Source organism: Cupressus sempervirens, chromosome 5 (genome assembly GCF_028749045.1).
Source record: "Cupressus sempervirens isolate cs-2001-9-10 chromosome 5, ASM2874904v1, whole genome shotgun sequence".
Taxonomy (NCBI): domain Eukaryota; kingdom Viridiplantae; phylum Streptophyta; class Pinopsida; order Cupressales; family Cupressaceae; genus Cupressus; species Cupressus sempervirens.
The window spans coordinates 713,880,579-713,898,219 of record NC_143122.1 but is presented as its reverse complement, the minus strand read 5'-3'; positions in this window follow the sequence as shown (position 1 = coordinate 713,898,219).

The window sequence follows — 17,641 nt, the reverse complement described above, 5'->3', positions numbered from 1 at the left end:
AAATGGTCATTTTATTTAAAATCAAGTTGCCATATATGCCCCATATAGTTTTGGTGACTTTAATTTCAAAATGCATATAATTATGGGGTCTTATTATTATTATTATTATTGTAGTTGATATTTTTTCTAAAGTCAATGTTTTTATATTTAATATCATAAAATTTGTTATAATATTGCTATTGGGATTTTTTTATTATTCAAACTTATTCACACACACACACACACCTCTACTTACTTATCATTAATTTTGTGTTATAATATATTTGTATGTTGCAAATATATTTAGACATTACAATTTAATGGAGTAAATAAATACTAATTAAAAATGATCATTTTATTTTCTTAAGAAAATATGTTATAAATAGATTTATAAATCACAAAATTAGAATTTCTTTTTTGTTTTATTTTAAAGTATTTAATTAATTTTAAAAGAAGAATGATAAAAATTATTTTATTAATGATATTTTATTCTCACTTTCATATTTCTAAATAAACATTTAGAAAATGTATAAAGTATATATAATAACAAATATATAAAAAATTTCAAAAAATAAAATAAAAAAATTAAACCTTTTTATTATCATATTTTATTAAGAAAAAAAATTAATTTTATTTAAATTAAAAAAATTAAAACAAAATATACTTTTATAATAAACAATTTAGCTTGTAAGATTCACTAAAAAATTAGCAATTGTTTTATTCTATATTTCAATAGATTGGCAACATATCGTTTACAAAGTTTGAAAGCGAAAAGGCAATCCTTGTGTGCAAATCTTACCATTGCCAAAAATCAAGTGGCAATTTGTTTTGGAACATTAACCCGTAATCGATATTTGTTGGATTCCACCATCTCATCTTCAACATTGAGTTCATAGGTTTAGTTTCTCAGTTTCATCTCCTCTTGAATGTTTTTGCTTCAAATTCTATAAATCAGGGAGGATAATAGAGGCATATCTTTTGTCAAAGAGATCAGTGTTGGAAACCCTCTGGGAGTAATTTTGTTGATCATAGGATGCAATATACTCCAGAAACTGTTCAATCTGTTTCTTACAAACCCTAGTGCCGAATTTGAAATCGAGGATACAAGTAGAGGAGTATTTGTGAAAGGCAGCCAATCAGCCAGGCTGTGGGATTTCCATTATGTGCTTGTCGTGGACCATCTGCGAGAACATCAATCTCTACATGGAAAAGAATGAAGAGGAGTTACAAAGTATCAAAGGGACTTTGCCTATGTCATTTGGGGTGCACTGATTAACATTTCTGCTACACATAGTCATGATTGATTGGCCATTATTGCCATTAGTTTTTGACAACACTAAGCAAGATTCTTCATCATGTATTGTTTAGTGGAATTGATATTTGTAGGAATTGTTCTATTAAATGTGTTGAAAATAGAAGTAAGATAAGGCATGCTTACTGTTTGACAAAATGCCTCAAATTGCACACAAATTGAGTCCTAGTTTAATAGCCCTGCGGACTTCCACGCTCTCTACTATACAATTCTACTAACTTATATAATTAATATTAATATTTTTCTTCTAAGATTAAATCAATGAGTCGATATATTTGTTGAATTGGTTTTGTATGCTTAACATCATCTTTTTTTATTGATTCAAAGATAGGACATTATTTGTTTTTTTTGTTTTGTAAAATCATGTTTTTACCAGTAATTATGTCAGAAACTATATCTCATGATTTAAGTGATACTGATATAAACCTCTCAATAAACAATCAAGTTTGTACTATTTTTGAACATCTTATATCTAACAAAAATAAGTCAAGGTCTATCCGAAAACATTACATAATGAACAATCTCAATATAGATCAAGAACAATGCTGATTTTGTAACACTTAACAATTATATAACTACAAAGTTGAGTAATCAATACAAAGTTTTAACTCTTCACTAATAAATCTGGGGTATTATTAGGTACCCAAGCCTCTCCAGCGAAATATAAAATAGGCTCAGGAATTGGAAACAAAAGCATGTTAAAGACCTTATGCCTATGCCATTGTATTACACTCAAATAATCACATCAGCAATAATAAAGCCCTGCCAAAAACTAAATCTAGTTTTACAATCGATTCAAAATAGTCCTCACATTTTCCTCCATAACCAACAAGTTTTACAACACATATCAACAAAGCAAACTTAAATTTCATTCGTGCAAGGAATTTGCATATATTTTATCCTTTTGAAAAAGATCAAAAGGTTTACTTTGAGACCTTAATGTTGCCAACTCAAAATGAATTTGGCTCAGGGAACATATATTGAGGATGTGAACTCATAAACATTTTGGAAGGCTGATGCTCTCGAGTTTATCACAACATTCTGCTACCAAAACCCCAAGGCCACTACAATGACCCTGATTCCTTATTTAATGAGAAAATGTTGTCCATTTGTATGCTACTAATTACATTAAGAAAATGTTGATCATCAAGGAAGGCAATCAGTTACACTATGCTTCAACAGACATCAATCAAGTTGTGCAACCTCTTATTACCTGCTTCAACAAACATCAATCAATTTGTGCGACCTCTTATTACCAATCTATTTAATGCACTTAAATTGCCAGAGTCCCAAGAGAATGCATATGTTGTGAAGTGTATAATGAGGGTTTTGGGAATCACAAACCTTGCTGGAGATTTAGCAATTGCCTACCTTATGAATTTAATGACCATTCTTTGTAAGACTCCTAAAAATCTTGTTTTTAATCATTATTTATTTGAGTTAGTTTATGGGTTGGTAAGACGATCCTGTGAAAAAGAGACAAAATTGATTACATATTTTGAAGTAAACCAATTTCCAATTTTATAAACTATTATGTTTAATGATGTGACTGAGTTCATATTATACACACTTCAACTATTGGCCCAACTTATTAAAATATATGGTTTTCCACTATTAAAAAACTAAAAAACTAAAACTTGCAACATAGTTGAATCACATTTAAGTGGAGAATTAAACTTTAAGAGAAGGGAGGGCATTAAGGAAAACTAAGCAGGGTATGCCCATTGCTCTAGATATAGAGGGATTATTAAGAAGTTGAATGGATCTAACATACTCCCTTGCGGACCTAAGAGATTAAAAAATTGTAGGGACATTAGTGTAAATTTCTAGGTAAATGTTATTGCTTTGAACTTGGTAAAAGGCCTTAAGATTAGTGTAGTGCCTACCCCTAGTATACTTTTTTTGTTTATTGTCGAATTCTTTTAGGCTAGCTTTTATGGTTATGTGTTATGGTTTAGTGGTACTTGGTTATCTGATTTGATTGATGTTATTTCATACTTAGATTATATTATTTGAGGAGCTACTTGATACTTGGTTATTTCATGTGTTCATGGTTATTCTTTCGATGATGATGCTTTTTATGGTTCATATAGTGATTTCAGTTGTTTTCATGATGACAATTGAATGGATGATTTATATACATTTTTTAATGGTTACTTACCCCATACTTGTATGTTTATGGTGTACATGTATGTTTTACTTTATGTTTGACATTTTTGATGTGGTTGAGGAAGGGTGTCCTAATCAGCTGTTGGTCAGGATCTACATGATGTACCACTCCCCACTATTGCTTGTTTAGTTTAGATATATATGCATATGTACATGTTCGACTTTTATGCAGATTGCAGGTATCATGCATCGACTTCCTTGAATTGCTAGGATGAGCGTGCCCTATCATAGTACCTTAATGGTAAAGAGGGGAGATAGTTCTTGAGTCCAAATCCTAACCTTTAGACAATTGTTCTAGAATATAGAACAAGTATCTAAGTTATTCACCCTTCTGAAGTCATCAAGTGATGTGAATTCAAGATTTTTGACTCTTGAGTTTGAATTCGTACTTTGTCTTTTAGATGAGTTTTCTTATTAAGTTTGTGGGTCTGTTGTGATTTTTGGTTATAATTAAATCAAATAAAGATATTATTAAATGATTTAAGTTAACAAAAATTTTATATTAAAAAAATCAAATTTTAATTATATTTAATTAATTGAGAAATTAATTAAATAGATTAAATAAATTTAAAGATTTAATTAAAAATCCTAATTTTGGCATAATTATATTTATTTAATTTAATGATAATTAATTTAGAAGTTTCATTTTAATAATGAACTCTAAATATTATTAGTAGTTAAATTAATGAATATATTTTCTAAATATGTCTTTTTATTTAATAAAAACAAGTGAGAATAATTTAAAGAAACTTTATTCTAATTAAAAAAGCAAAAAGTATGCACATGAAATTAAATTAATTAAAATAATGAAAATAAATACTTTTGAATGTTCATGAAATTGAAACCCTAATAGGAGAAAATTCTTTATTAGGAAATTATAGCTCATTTCTTCATGCGTAGGTTTGGAGGACCAATTTTCAGAAAGGGTTTCGGGAGACCAGAATTTTTTGCATTCTTCAAGCATTCGTTGGGTTTAGCATCAGACTGAGGTAAGAATTTTGTCAACATTTCACAATAAATCCTTTTGAATTACCTTTGTTTTCTTTGCGCTTGTTTATGGATATTGTTTTGGAAATCGTGTTTAAAATTTAAACCCTTATTTTTAAAAATATTTATTTTATAAATTCGACTAGTTGCAACTAATTTCCCTATCAGATCTAAGGAGGAAAAAGTATATATATATATATATTACCATAGTAATAAAATTATTACTGTGGTAATAATTATTTTTTTGGGCTCAGAATTGATTTGAAAAAAACAAGAATTTTATTAAAATCAAATTATAAAAAAATTATTTACCCCCCTTCTTTTTCCCCCTCTCGCATGTGATGGTTGCAATGACAGCCAAGGTTGTCGTGCAGTTAAGGACTACTGCGACAATTGAGACTACCAAGGCAACAAGGCCCCGTGCAGGCCTTGGGCCGCGTGGCAACCACCCCTTAATTAGGGGTTTTCACTTTGTTTAAAAGTTTTTAAAAAAATTCTTAAAAACATAAAATAAAATAATAATAGTAAATAAATAGTATATATTTAATATAATTAAAACATATTATATAAATGCTATTTAATTATTTAGATTAGTATAATTTGTTTATAGTAAAAATAAATAAATAATAAGAATAAATAACAATTTATTATTATTTTTTTAAAAAAAATTGGAAAGAGGTCGAAGCCAAGGTTAATTATTATTATTTGTTGTGATTAATTATTATGATTATTAGTTAAGCTTAAGTAGATTTGAACCCAACACCTCCTAGATAAGAGGCTCACAATTTACCATTGTGTTGTAGGCTTTTGCCTAATATCATTTAATTTTAATTTAATTGTCTATAATTTTTTAAAAATTGTTTAAATGCTAAATAAATTTAACACTTAAAGATGATTGATTTTTTGTATAATTAGATGTGATTATTAAATAGTATTGAACTAGTATTTTGTTATTTTGACTTTTTGTTTTAAAAAAGTGTCTTAATTGGATATTTGATCATCGAATTGAGAGGGTAATACATAGTTCGGTAGGAAAATATGGATCCTAAAACTATGAAAATGAAACCTAGTTTTGATCCAACTAAAATTGGAAACCTTGTTGTGAATGGATTTTTATGATATTATTATTGACAAACCAAATGAACTATATAACTACACTTGCTTGACTACTTGATGAGATGTTATGTTTTTTTTTTTCATGTTGGGGTTTGGGTTTAAACCTAGTTTGTCTAGTTTAGGTATTACCAGAGGCTTGGGAAGTGATTGATTTATGATGTTGTTATGTAAATGTTATTTGGTCATGATCTTTTGATTCTCAACCATTGTGGTGCATTTAATATTTTTCGTGATGAGGTTTTTGATCAGTTATTTATTAGTGCTTTCCAGTTGCTTGTATATGATTGAGGTGAATATTGCATTTTTCTTGGTGTAACCTATGAGTTTTTGGATCAATTATCTCTTGTTCTTTCCAGTTGCTTGTATAGGACTGAGGTGAATATTGTAATTCTATGAGATATACCTTTTTATGAGCTTAGGGTAGTTTAGTTGTGTGTATGTTGGGAAGTGACTTACAATAGAGGTTGAAGCCCTAAAGAGGTTGCCTAGGTGACCCATTGCAAGTTGTATTAATAACTGATAATATTTCATTAAATGAGTTTAAATGAATTAACAAGGGTCAATGTTTTACCTTGCCCATGCCTCAAGTGCTAGTATAGATTAGGATGGGAGTAGAGAGGATGCTTGGTTGTGACCTTGCCTTGTTAATATGCCTTGTCTGTAAGAAATTAAAGGATACTAATGCCGCATAGAGTCACTAGGGGGTCATAGTCCAGAGAGGCTACCATGGTGACCTTAGAGTTGGTTCATGTAACGACACTTGCCCACATGCATATTAGGTTTCCTACATGTCTTTGTTGCCTCTAGGATTAGATGTTACTTGTCTACTTGGTACCTTTGAGATAGATTGCTATCAAGATTCCTTGACCTAGATTTCTTGTTGTGAATTTTGGATTGTTACCTTTTTGGGACTTGAGATTATCTCCTTAGCACAGTGGGAGTGGGCCATTTAGGTTCCATGAGGTCGGGTGCTAGTGTTTCTTATAGCATTGAGATTTTGACAGCTAGACACCGTGTTGGATGTTTTTTGTGCAATTGTTCTATTAATTTGATTTATTATAATTTGATTATTTGGGATCTTATGAGATGTTGTATCTTATCTTATGTATATTATTTTAGCATTTCCCCCTATGACTTGTACAGAGGATGATTATACATTTGGTTATGCCATGCATAATCTTATGTACTTGTATATTATTTCATTTGATTTCGTACCTATGGTTATCTTATGATGTGGAATTTTTTATGTATTAGGCTTAACCTTAATTAAACTTATGTATCTAATTCAATGTCATGGAACCCTTGAGAGATGTAATTGTTAATGTATTGCTTATGGATGTATGTGAGTTATTGCTTCCGCTATGTTATCACTTGTTGTTTTAATCTTTTTATAAAAAATATGTTTGAAAAACTTAATGACATAATAGGTTAATTTCTTTTGGATTCCTTGTTGGGGCATTGCAATTAGGATGTAATTTTGGTTCTACTTTTACCCATCTAGGTTTGTGACCTAGTCTAATTTGGTGGAACTTGGAAATTGAGGAGGGTGGTGTTTTCTATTAACTAGAGAAATTTATTCATTTTGTAAATGTTAGAATGAGATGAAATGGAGAGAGAACATTTATAGTGCAACATCAAAGATCCTTTACAGATTTTGGAAGGAATTTAAATTTTCTACTTCTATTTCACTAGTTGTATATTTATCAATGACTGATGGGTAAGAATGTTGCTCCATACTACGCACAACAAAAATTCCATCATTAGGAGAGTGCTACATGTGACAACACAAGTTTATCATAATGAGAGACAAGAGATCAAGTTTACAAAGTGGAAAGGTGAATAATATTTATGCTCCATATCTTTAGATTTTTCCCTTATGGACAAAGGGAGATTCATTTATTTTTGTGATCCTTGCTCTCGAAAAGTATTTAATTTCATGTTAGTCTTAATAAGTTTTATTAATTTCATAACTATTAGTTCGATGTAAACATGGTTGGGTGCTTAGTTATTGAGTAGGTAATTTGATTTTGATATTGCTAGCAGGATTTAACTATGTAGTTTTTTAATCAAACTCATTAACCCATGTTTCATGAGTAGTGATTCACACAAATCCATCTCTCATGAGAATAAATGGAACACTTAGCACTCATTATATCTAGGTCATTCTCAAAGAGGTGAATCACTAGGACTTCCCGGGAGGTCACCCATCCCAGTACTACTCTAGATTGAATTTCTTTCATGGGAAAAGACAAAGAATTTCTTTATAAGATAATATGCCGTAGTAATTATCCAATTAAGTTCATGAAGTGTTATTATTTTTCTACTTTCCTAGTTTAAATTCAATTTCACATGCTCAAAAATCCTATACGCCTTTAGTTTAGGAATGTTCAAGAGAAAAATGAAGCATCATCTATACATTCATATTAAGATATGAGGATATGATGCATAATGGTTGATATCATTTCCTATAAATATACAAAATATCTTAGATTGGCACTTTCAATGTGTTTTAAAAATGGCCTCTTAGATTCTTGACCATAAAAGAATGGATTACAAGGATAATATTGATCAAGCAATCAACACATAATAGGTAAAGAATTTGAGAATGCATTGATTATTTTTCTACTTTCTTGGTTTAAATTCAATTTCACATTCTCACAGATCCTACATGCCTTTAGTTTAGGAATGTTCAAGAGAAAAATGGAGCATCATCTATACATTCATATTAAAATACAAGGATATGATGCATACTGGTTATAGCATTTCCTATGAGATATACAAATTATCTTAGATTGGCACTTTCAATGTGCTTTAAAATGGTCTCTTAGATTCTTGACCATAAAATAATGGATTACAAGAATAATATTGATCAAGCAATCAATACATAACAGGTAAAGAATTTGAGAATCCATTGATAATTTATATAAAAATAATAATTCCCATGTTCTCCATGCAATAGTTATATAAAATAGCTAACATATTGAAGTTTACATAAATATCTCCTTAAAGGTTCTTTCTTTTGGTTGGGTGATTCATAGAAGCTCTTTTTCATTTGCAAAAGATTTTTTAAATGTTCTATAGTATTTATTTATACATAAAAAATTGTATTAAAATGGTAAGTTTTATGTTACATAATACACCCCATTAGAGTCTGTAAACATAAATATCACCATAAATTGAAAAATAATAGTGAACTCATCTAAAATAACTTCTTTTTTGTAATAGATACTCTCAATCCTTAGCACTAAGGAAAATGGAGTTTATCATTGTGTACCCAATACCGAAGGATGCATAAAACCATTGGGATGTTTATGTTCCTATAAAAGGGTGAGTGTACTGGAAAGGTGCATTCTTGAATAATTATCCTTTAAGATCTTGGAGGAAAATAATAAAACAAAAAATTTAATTTACAATATGAAACTCAACAACCAATTCTACAATGGTCTTAGAAGATCAAAACAAGGGCACTAGAAATGTTGTACCCCACTCTATAATGCCCCACCCAGAGATCCTTCGAACACAAGGAAAAAATATGCATTGAATAATTTTTTTTCTTAAGATAAGTTATTGAACAACAACAAAAAGTAACCAAGTGCAAGAGTGAAGCATCACAACAAGGTGATAAGAATAGGGAACATGGCAAGACTCACATGTTCACCTACACCAGTGGAAGTTTTACAACTGCTTCAAAAATCTCCAAGCTCTAAACCACAACTCACTAAAAAAAGATCACATGAATCATGAGAATATACTTCTCATTCAATCCCAAAGTAAAAGCTCCTAGCATGGTTTGACAACAAGTCCATCTCCACTAGTCATATCATAATCTAGAATTACAAGTAGGGATCAACAATGGTCATGCACAGGAGGAGGGCTCAAAGTTACCACTACTCATCTACTATACACCATGCTGAAAGACAATTGTTGACTCCTAAAATTTGGCTAAATTTGAAATTTTGAAGCCCTAAAATTTCCTAGAATCTTTATCTGAACTCGGAGAGGTCTGGAACCTATCTCAAATGAATCGTCACATATATTAAAATATATCTTAAGTATAAGGAATTAAATAGAATGATATATTTTAAATCCCATAGAAAATTTGTTGAACTAGGAAGGTGTGCAACCCTAAAGGGTATCAAAAACACCTATCAAAAAGTTTCGGTCAAGTCAAAAAGAGCTCACTGGTCACCCGAGAAAGTCTATTCAGAGACCTAGGCAACACTTTACTACAACTAGGTGATAATTTTCACTATAGCTAGGCAATACGTTTTGTCCATGCAATACTTTTCCCTATAACCAAGTGATACTTTCTACTATGTCCATGCAATACTTCTTACTATGGCCAGGTAACACTTTACCAGTGTTGTATCATATTTCTCACTGCTATGGTGTGATACTTTTCTAGAATTGCCCAATGCTGAAAAAATGTCACCCAGGTTCAAAACCAAAAGGCAAAATGATAAATTTAGAAGGAAAACAAGGTAAGAAACTCCACACTGGGGAGTGTTGGAACCATTGTAGTTGAGGAAATGTCACTCAAAGGAAATAAATACAAGACACCATGCAACAGGAAGAAGAAACTATCTATCCATCTAATCCATAACAACATATGAAGGGACATGCAAAAAGAAACATCACAATATACATACATGGTTCATAACCAACATCATATGAAGGAAACCATAAACATCTAAGCACCAACACAACTAAAATTGTACTCGATTTCTCCCAACCATAATAGCATCATGAGACCTTAAGGAACCTAACCATTCCTTGAGCGTAACATCCCAAAATGCCAACTAGATAGTCAAAACTATCTTATGAGGGAGTTATTACTACAAAAGTAACTAAGGTCATAAGAACAAGAAGATCTAACATGCTAATCCATCAAAGAGCATATACTCCAACTAGTAGTGAATCATATCATTTAACCATATGCTAAAACATCATAATAAAGGAATGCATCAATGAAACTAACATCATCTAAACATGATATACAAGAATTACAATTAAAGAATAATCAAAAGGAAACATACTCTAGAAACCCAAATATACCAAGTGAAACATCAAGCATCGGTCTCAACTAGAAATAAACCATCTCTGTATACTGGTCCCCAATAGTGGTATAGGTAGCTATGCCTCCCAACCATGTGGAACTTGTAGGCCCACTCCCATCATGTTGATGGAGATAATGATCCAACCACAAACACACATAAAACAACCATCCTTGGCTAACATTCATGCTATACAGTAAAGAACAGTGAAAGCAAGATCATGAGACAATGCAAGTACAACAAGTCCTGGTTAGACACTCTATGGGTCAACTATGTAGGGGCTTGATGGAGAGTAAGCTGCTTGGCATTATGAAGCCCAAGATAAGTATAGTGTGGATCAACTCCCCAAGGAGGTCATGCAATGTGTCCTTGGATCAACTTCGGGTGCTCACATTTTTAAGTGTCCTCGGATCAACTCCAAGTGCTCACATTTTAAATTTATCTTAGGTTTATCACCACGTAATTTATTTTGTTATCACTTATTTAGAAACCTCTTCATGCCAACCTAGGAAATAGTCACAAGGGTTGATAGAGAAGTCCCTCCATGGTGCTATCCTACATACCCATGCTCATCACACGATAAGTGCTCATAGACAATGCATATTCCCAACCCAACCCCAATGAACATAACTCCATCGATAACAACAAGGAGATCGGGCCTCGTAAGCACTTGACAAATGCACAGACATGTGATTAGGTGTGGGCACACCAACAACACAAAGATCATAAATAACAAGGGCTAGATGGGAACACAAGCAAAATACCAATTATAAAAAAAATCACTCAATTGACCTATAACTAGGAGCATAAATTCTACACAAATCCTAATGAACAATAAATCACCAATCATCATGAACTCACTCAACCAGGCTAACTCGGGGAGTATGGATTCTATACAAATCCCAATGATGTAAGAAAATACCAGACATCATGAGTTCACTAAACTAGCCTAAATCTGGGAGTACGAATTCTATACGAATCCTAGTATCCATGAAATAACAACAAGGGTTTAATCAGATACAAAAACACTAGGTACAAAATTACTCAACCGAACACATAGTTGGTAGTATGGATTTAGAACACATCCCAATGCAAACATAAAATGCAATAGTGGTCAAATTGACATCCTACAGATACTCCAAATCCATGACCAACACCATGCCAAGAATGAGAAAATTGGATGGCACACAAATTGAGGCAAAAACCTAAAAAACCCAACGTTGATGAAAATCAATGAAAATAAAACCCATTCTCCTCCTGGGTAAATGAGCCACATAAATCCAATAGAAATAGCATTTGAATGCCATATGCAAAAATGACCAACATAATGGTGCAAAACCCCAAACCCCCATCCCCAAAAATACTGAAATGCTCATACTCGCCCAACCAAGTAGAGCTAGCACTCAGAAACAGAGGCAAACACTAATTGTCAACCTCCAAACAAATGACTACCAAAAATAGAAGTAGAAATAGAGCTAAAATAATAAAACATGAGAGCCCTACCTGATAACCAAAAGGGAAAATACAAGAATCTGAATAGTAAAATAAAAAACCCCATAGAAACTATCGAAAGTCATGAAAATCCAAGGTCTCCCTAAGCTGGATCTAACAAGACCTACCTATTAACATTAAGGTCAAGTTTTTTTTATTAGTGACTCACACTTAGTCAATTGGTTAAGCTTCTATCGATCTTATCTTTCAATTTGCAGTGTTAACCGAGTAATCCAGTTACTATCGAGTTCTAGAATTGCTATTGAGTTTTAGAATCTACATTTAGTTCATGCTGACCAGTATATACTGAGTTGATCAGTGATAATGCTAACAAAGCTTCACACCATCAACCATGTTCTCCAGTGTCTATCAAGATCACAATGTTAGTGATGTGAATCTAGTGTTGACCAAGCCAAGGAGTGTCAACCAAGTGATTGAGTTTATACCAAGCTTGTAGTGTTAGTGCTGATCGAGCCACACAATGTCAACCTAGTGATTTGATTTATATGCTGAGTTTTGCAATGTTCACCGAGTCACAAGTGCTGACCAAGTTCAAGCTACTTGGAAGTGATTACTATGAACTGAGCTTCTACATCTACCAAGTGCATGATGATGCTGAGTGTTGACAATGGTTGTTGAGTATCAGAACATCACTGAGTTTGTCTTCTAAACCTGAGTGTCAGCAATTGGGCTGACTTTGTGATCTTGATGAAAATATATGTTGTAGCTAACTTTGATGAATTTTATTTTGGATTGGTATATATGTAATGCATTGTATCACATCCAAAATAAGAAGTATGAAGTGAATATGAAGAACAAAGTGTGAATTGAGAAGACTACAAGCAGTATAAGGGACATCAAAGGTTTATCTATCACAACAAGGTGATCTTTACATTTCAAAGGAATCTCAACTAGAAAATCAAAGTTGTAGATTAGAGATTAGCCACTGGTTCATCCTAACAGGTGCATTAGTCAAATCCTTTAACAGGGTAAACTTAACAGTCTTTGACAAATCTCTTTACCGAGTGCATACTTCATTGTATATTTTGTAAATCCTTAAACAAGGTGGACCTAGCAATCCTTATTTCTCCTAATAGGGTAGATCATTAGAAGTAATCAATTGTAAGCCTTAACCGACTAACTTTATACTATAGTACTAAAGCTTGTGGGTATTATCTCCACCCTAGTTTTACTTTCTATTTGGAAGTTTTCTAGGTCACCATATCTTGTGTCAAAGTGTTATGAATGTTTTACTACTTTCATTCTTTCATGCATGCAATTAGATCAAAATATTATACGAAGGATTAATTGATGAAATAATTTGAATTTTTATTGGTTCCTGATTCAACCCCCCTCTCAGTAACCTTGCCTACCTCATATTTCCAACAATTGGTATTAGAGCATTGTGGTTCTCAGAGAAGAAGTTTAGCAGCTTGAGCAAAGATTAGAGGCAATGGAGATGTACAGGTTAGATAAGGCTGTTGACAATGAAAAGTTGGATTTGGAATTAGCCATTGGTCAACTAAAGAAAGAAAAGGAGCAACTCTCTCAATCATTGAAAAGAAGAAAAGATCTTGCAGCACAAATGAATGACAATCTCTACACTGAAGAAAGAATTATCTGTCCAGAAAGAAATTCAGATGAAGCTGATGAAGCAATCAAAGACCTATTAGAAAAGAATTCCAATCTTCAAGAAGAAGTTAGAAAGCTAAAAAGAGAACAAGAAATCCGATCAGTAAGACCTTGTGAAGTCATGGAAGAAAAAGACAAAGCCAAAGAAGAGATAGTAGGAAAGAACAACGAAATTCAACATCTATCCCTTTAGCATGAAAACTTAATTGATCAACTTACTAATGCAAATGAAGAAATCATGAATCTAAGATTAGAGAATGAAAGACTACAGAATGATCTAAACACTGAAAAGCATACCAATGAAAGAATGTTGAAATCTCAAGTAGACATGAATCAGTTGAATGAGAAAAGTCAGTATAGACACAAAAGAAAAGCTAGAATAGGATACATAGAAGAAGGTGAATCATCTAAGCAAGGAGCTCAAAAGAATCAAAGGCTTACTTAAAATCATTATGATAAGTTAGGTTATACATCAAACAAACGTTGGAGTAATGGTAAAGAAAAATTCAATGGAAAGTGCTACAATTGCAATAAGCATGGCCATAGAGGAAGTGAATGTAAGGAGAAACCTAAGTTTGAAGGTAAATGTCACCAGTGCAAGAAACAAGGTCACAAATCTTTTGAATGCAAAACCAAGATATTAAATCCAACATAACAAATTGTAAAAGCTATATTTGGATGGGACTACACATGGTGTAGATGCCACTACTATGGAGAATTTGGGCACATTGGAGCAAATCGTGTCAAACATCACATGAGGAAAAGAGACAACACTAGAAGATGTTTTATTTGTATAGAACTTGGACACCTTGCCAAGAACTTTATGAACATTGGAAGAATTGAGGATGAAAAGAAAGCTAGAGATGACAATATCAGAAAGAAGATGAAGCAATAATGGATTCCAAAATCTTTTGAGAATGCAAGTATGAATCATGAAGAAAATGTCACTCAAGAGTTGGGTGACTCAAGAATCTCAACTTGGAATAATTGGAATTGAGACTTTGAAGCAAACATCTCACATTAGTTCTATTCAACAAGATGAAGAGAGCCATATTAGTATTCAAGATACAAAGGAATCACCAAGTGATTGTGGAAATTGAAGACCGCACTAAGCTAGGTTGGGTTGCAAGACCCTGCCGAGCAAGGTCAGGATACATGTGAAACATTGTGTGGACACCAAGTAATGATGAGACCACTGAGCTATGAATGACTCTAGTAAGCATTAAGGTTGAACTAAGTGCAAGACTATCTCTCACTGAATGAATGAATGTACCAAGCATTTATGGCATTTGAAAAGTGAAAATTTGTTAAAAGGAAGAAAATTGAATTCATTTTTCACCGTGAATTTTCAAGAGCTATTTACAAAGAGAAATTTCTATGCTTCCAAGTGATCTGTGTGTTTTTTGTTGAAGATTTTTGTGTTTTCATAAACCCTACCAAGCATGGTGTCTTCCAGTAGCAAAACCAAGAAAGGATCTGAGATGTTGGTTCGAGGAATTGATAGGAAGGCACTAGACTTCAATTTGAGTCTGGCAATTGCAGAAGCACTTGACCCAATTGGAGCTCAATCACAAATTTTTCCCATGGTATTACTCATTCATGATATCTATTAATATTTCATTATTTGATACAAGAACTTGGAACCCTAGAGATGGATGAAACTTTGGAAAGGTTATGTGTGAATGGTGTGTTGAAACTCGAGCATCAACATTTGGAGACCAAGGGTTTAACACACATTCTGCATATGCCCTCAGGATTTCAAATAAAATGGATAAGGTTTATCCTCATCCATGTACACAATGGGTAGTTATGGTTGGATCATCCTATTCAAATCACAAAGAAAATGATTCATAGAATCACAGGGCTCCCAATGTTCAACAAAGCCAAGACTACCAAAACCCTGAGTCGGGTAGAACTGGAAAACAAGACTCTTACCAAGTGGGATGGAAGAGGAATGAAGATAAAAAATGTAACTAACATGGAACTAAAACTTGGAATTCATGTGATCACTCATAAGATCTACAACTCCAATCATCTCAACAATGTGTCATGTAAGGTAGTTGATCTGGCTCTCAAGGTAGTGAAGAACAACATGTCCTTTGAACTTGATGAGTTAATGCTGAATTAGTTTGTTTCACTCTTAACTTGTTTATTCTTCTATGTGCAAAAATTCTTCCCTTCTAAAGGCTCAGTTGTATGGAGAAAATATGTACCAGTTTGATATCAAATTAATGAATATATAGAAGAGATGGGTGAAAAATTTGTTAGTATCATGGACAACTATTTTGATTCATTCAAGGAAAAGATGAATTAAAAATATAGAATACCAAAGTAACTTGTAGAAGACTACAAGGGTGATATATGTTTCATGGTAGGTTGTGACAAAGTGTATATTCAAGCAGTCAGACCTAGAGTGGTGTGGGTTAATTAAACTATGAGGTTAACATTGATGACACCAAGGATATCATTAAGGCATTGCTAAATGAACCTGTGGATCCTAAGGCCACATATTTTGGTACTTATGAAGAAGCCAAGGCAAGAATAAAACTTGAAATTAAGCTTCCTCGAGTAGTTAACAAAGGAAAGAAGAGGATAACAAAACTAAGGCAAGAAAGTTCTACTCTTCTATTGACTGAAAGAAAAGGAGATGATGTGGAAGAAGATTAAGTAGAGGATGAAACAGAAGAAAAAAAGTCTATGGAAGAAGAGCCTATAAGGAAGAAAGGTAAGGTTATCATAACCAGACCTACTAAGTCATCCATTGCAGTATTCACAAGAAGAGCACCAAAATCTAGGAAGAAAGTGAAGTTAGGTGAGGAGGATGTCGAGCAAATTATTTTCAAAAAGCCTCCACCTACATTTCAAGAAAAATTAAATGAAATAGAAAGAGGAGATAGAATGATTTTTTTAAAATCTCTCAGATATGAAACTAGGAATGCAAATGAGAAAAAATAGGTTGAGGACATGATGATGACAAAATTGGGTAAATGGAAGTACTTTCCTGATCAAATTGTACATCAAAATCCAAATGAGCTTATGCAAACAATCAAGCCCAAATGGGAGCATGCTAAGGAGACTGTAAAAGAAATATTTGAACAAACCCTTAGGAAACTCATCTCAAGTCTTAGTGAAAAAGATGTGAAAGAATCCATGAAGAAAAATGAGGGAAAAATCACTCTTAAATTCAACACATGTCTTGTGCTAATGAAATACATATAATCTATGGTAAAATCTGCCACTACCACATGGAAGAACATTTACAACCTACATCAACCGAGTGACTTAGTTGTTCATGATAGTGATAAAGATGATGAAGATGGCAAGGAAGATGATGAAAATTATAATCAAGAAGATGTGGAAACAAAAGATGATGTAAATCTGGATGATGAGGAGGAAGAATAGGAAGCTACAGAGGAGAATCTCCTCGAGATTCAAAGTATTGAGGAAACTGACCTGGAGAAGATTATAGCAATAGTAATGGCCTAATTTCCTCATTCTCCAAGCAAATATTTAATTCCATCAAGCTCTTAGAAAGATTTTGTTGAGTTGGTTGTGGAAACCACTGCAATAACAAGCACCTAACAAATCTTTGTACCTATTTAGCTGAGTACTACATTGACTAAAGTGATCAACACTTCATCTATCGAGAAACTAGTGCCTCCATCATCATCAAATTTGGCAATGCAAAAACAAGGTATTTCTATTGTTAGTTCCATATCTACTTTTTTTGCTAGCCCATCTATTTCTACTATTGTTACAATTCCAAGTGTACATATAGCAAGTACAAGGACAGTTGAGAACAAGTTTCAATCGAGTACTAAAGCTTGAGATAAGGATAAAGGTAAAGAAGAAGCTATTGATCTAGATAAGGATATAGTTATCTCGAATTGGGATATATCTA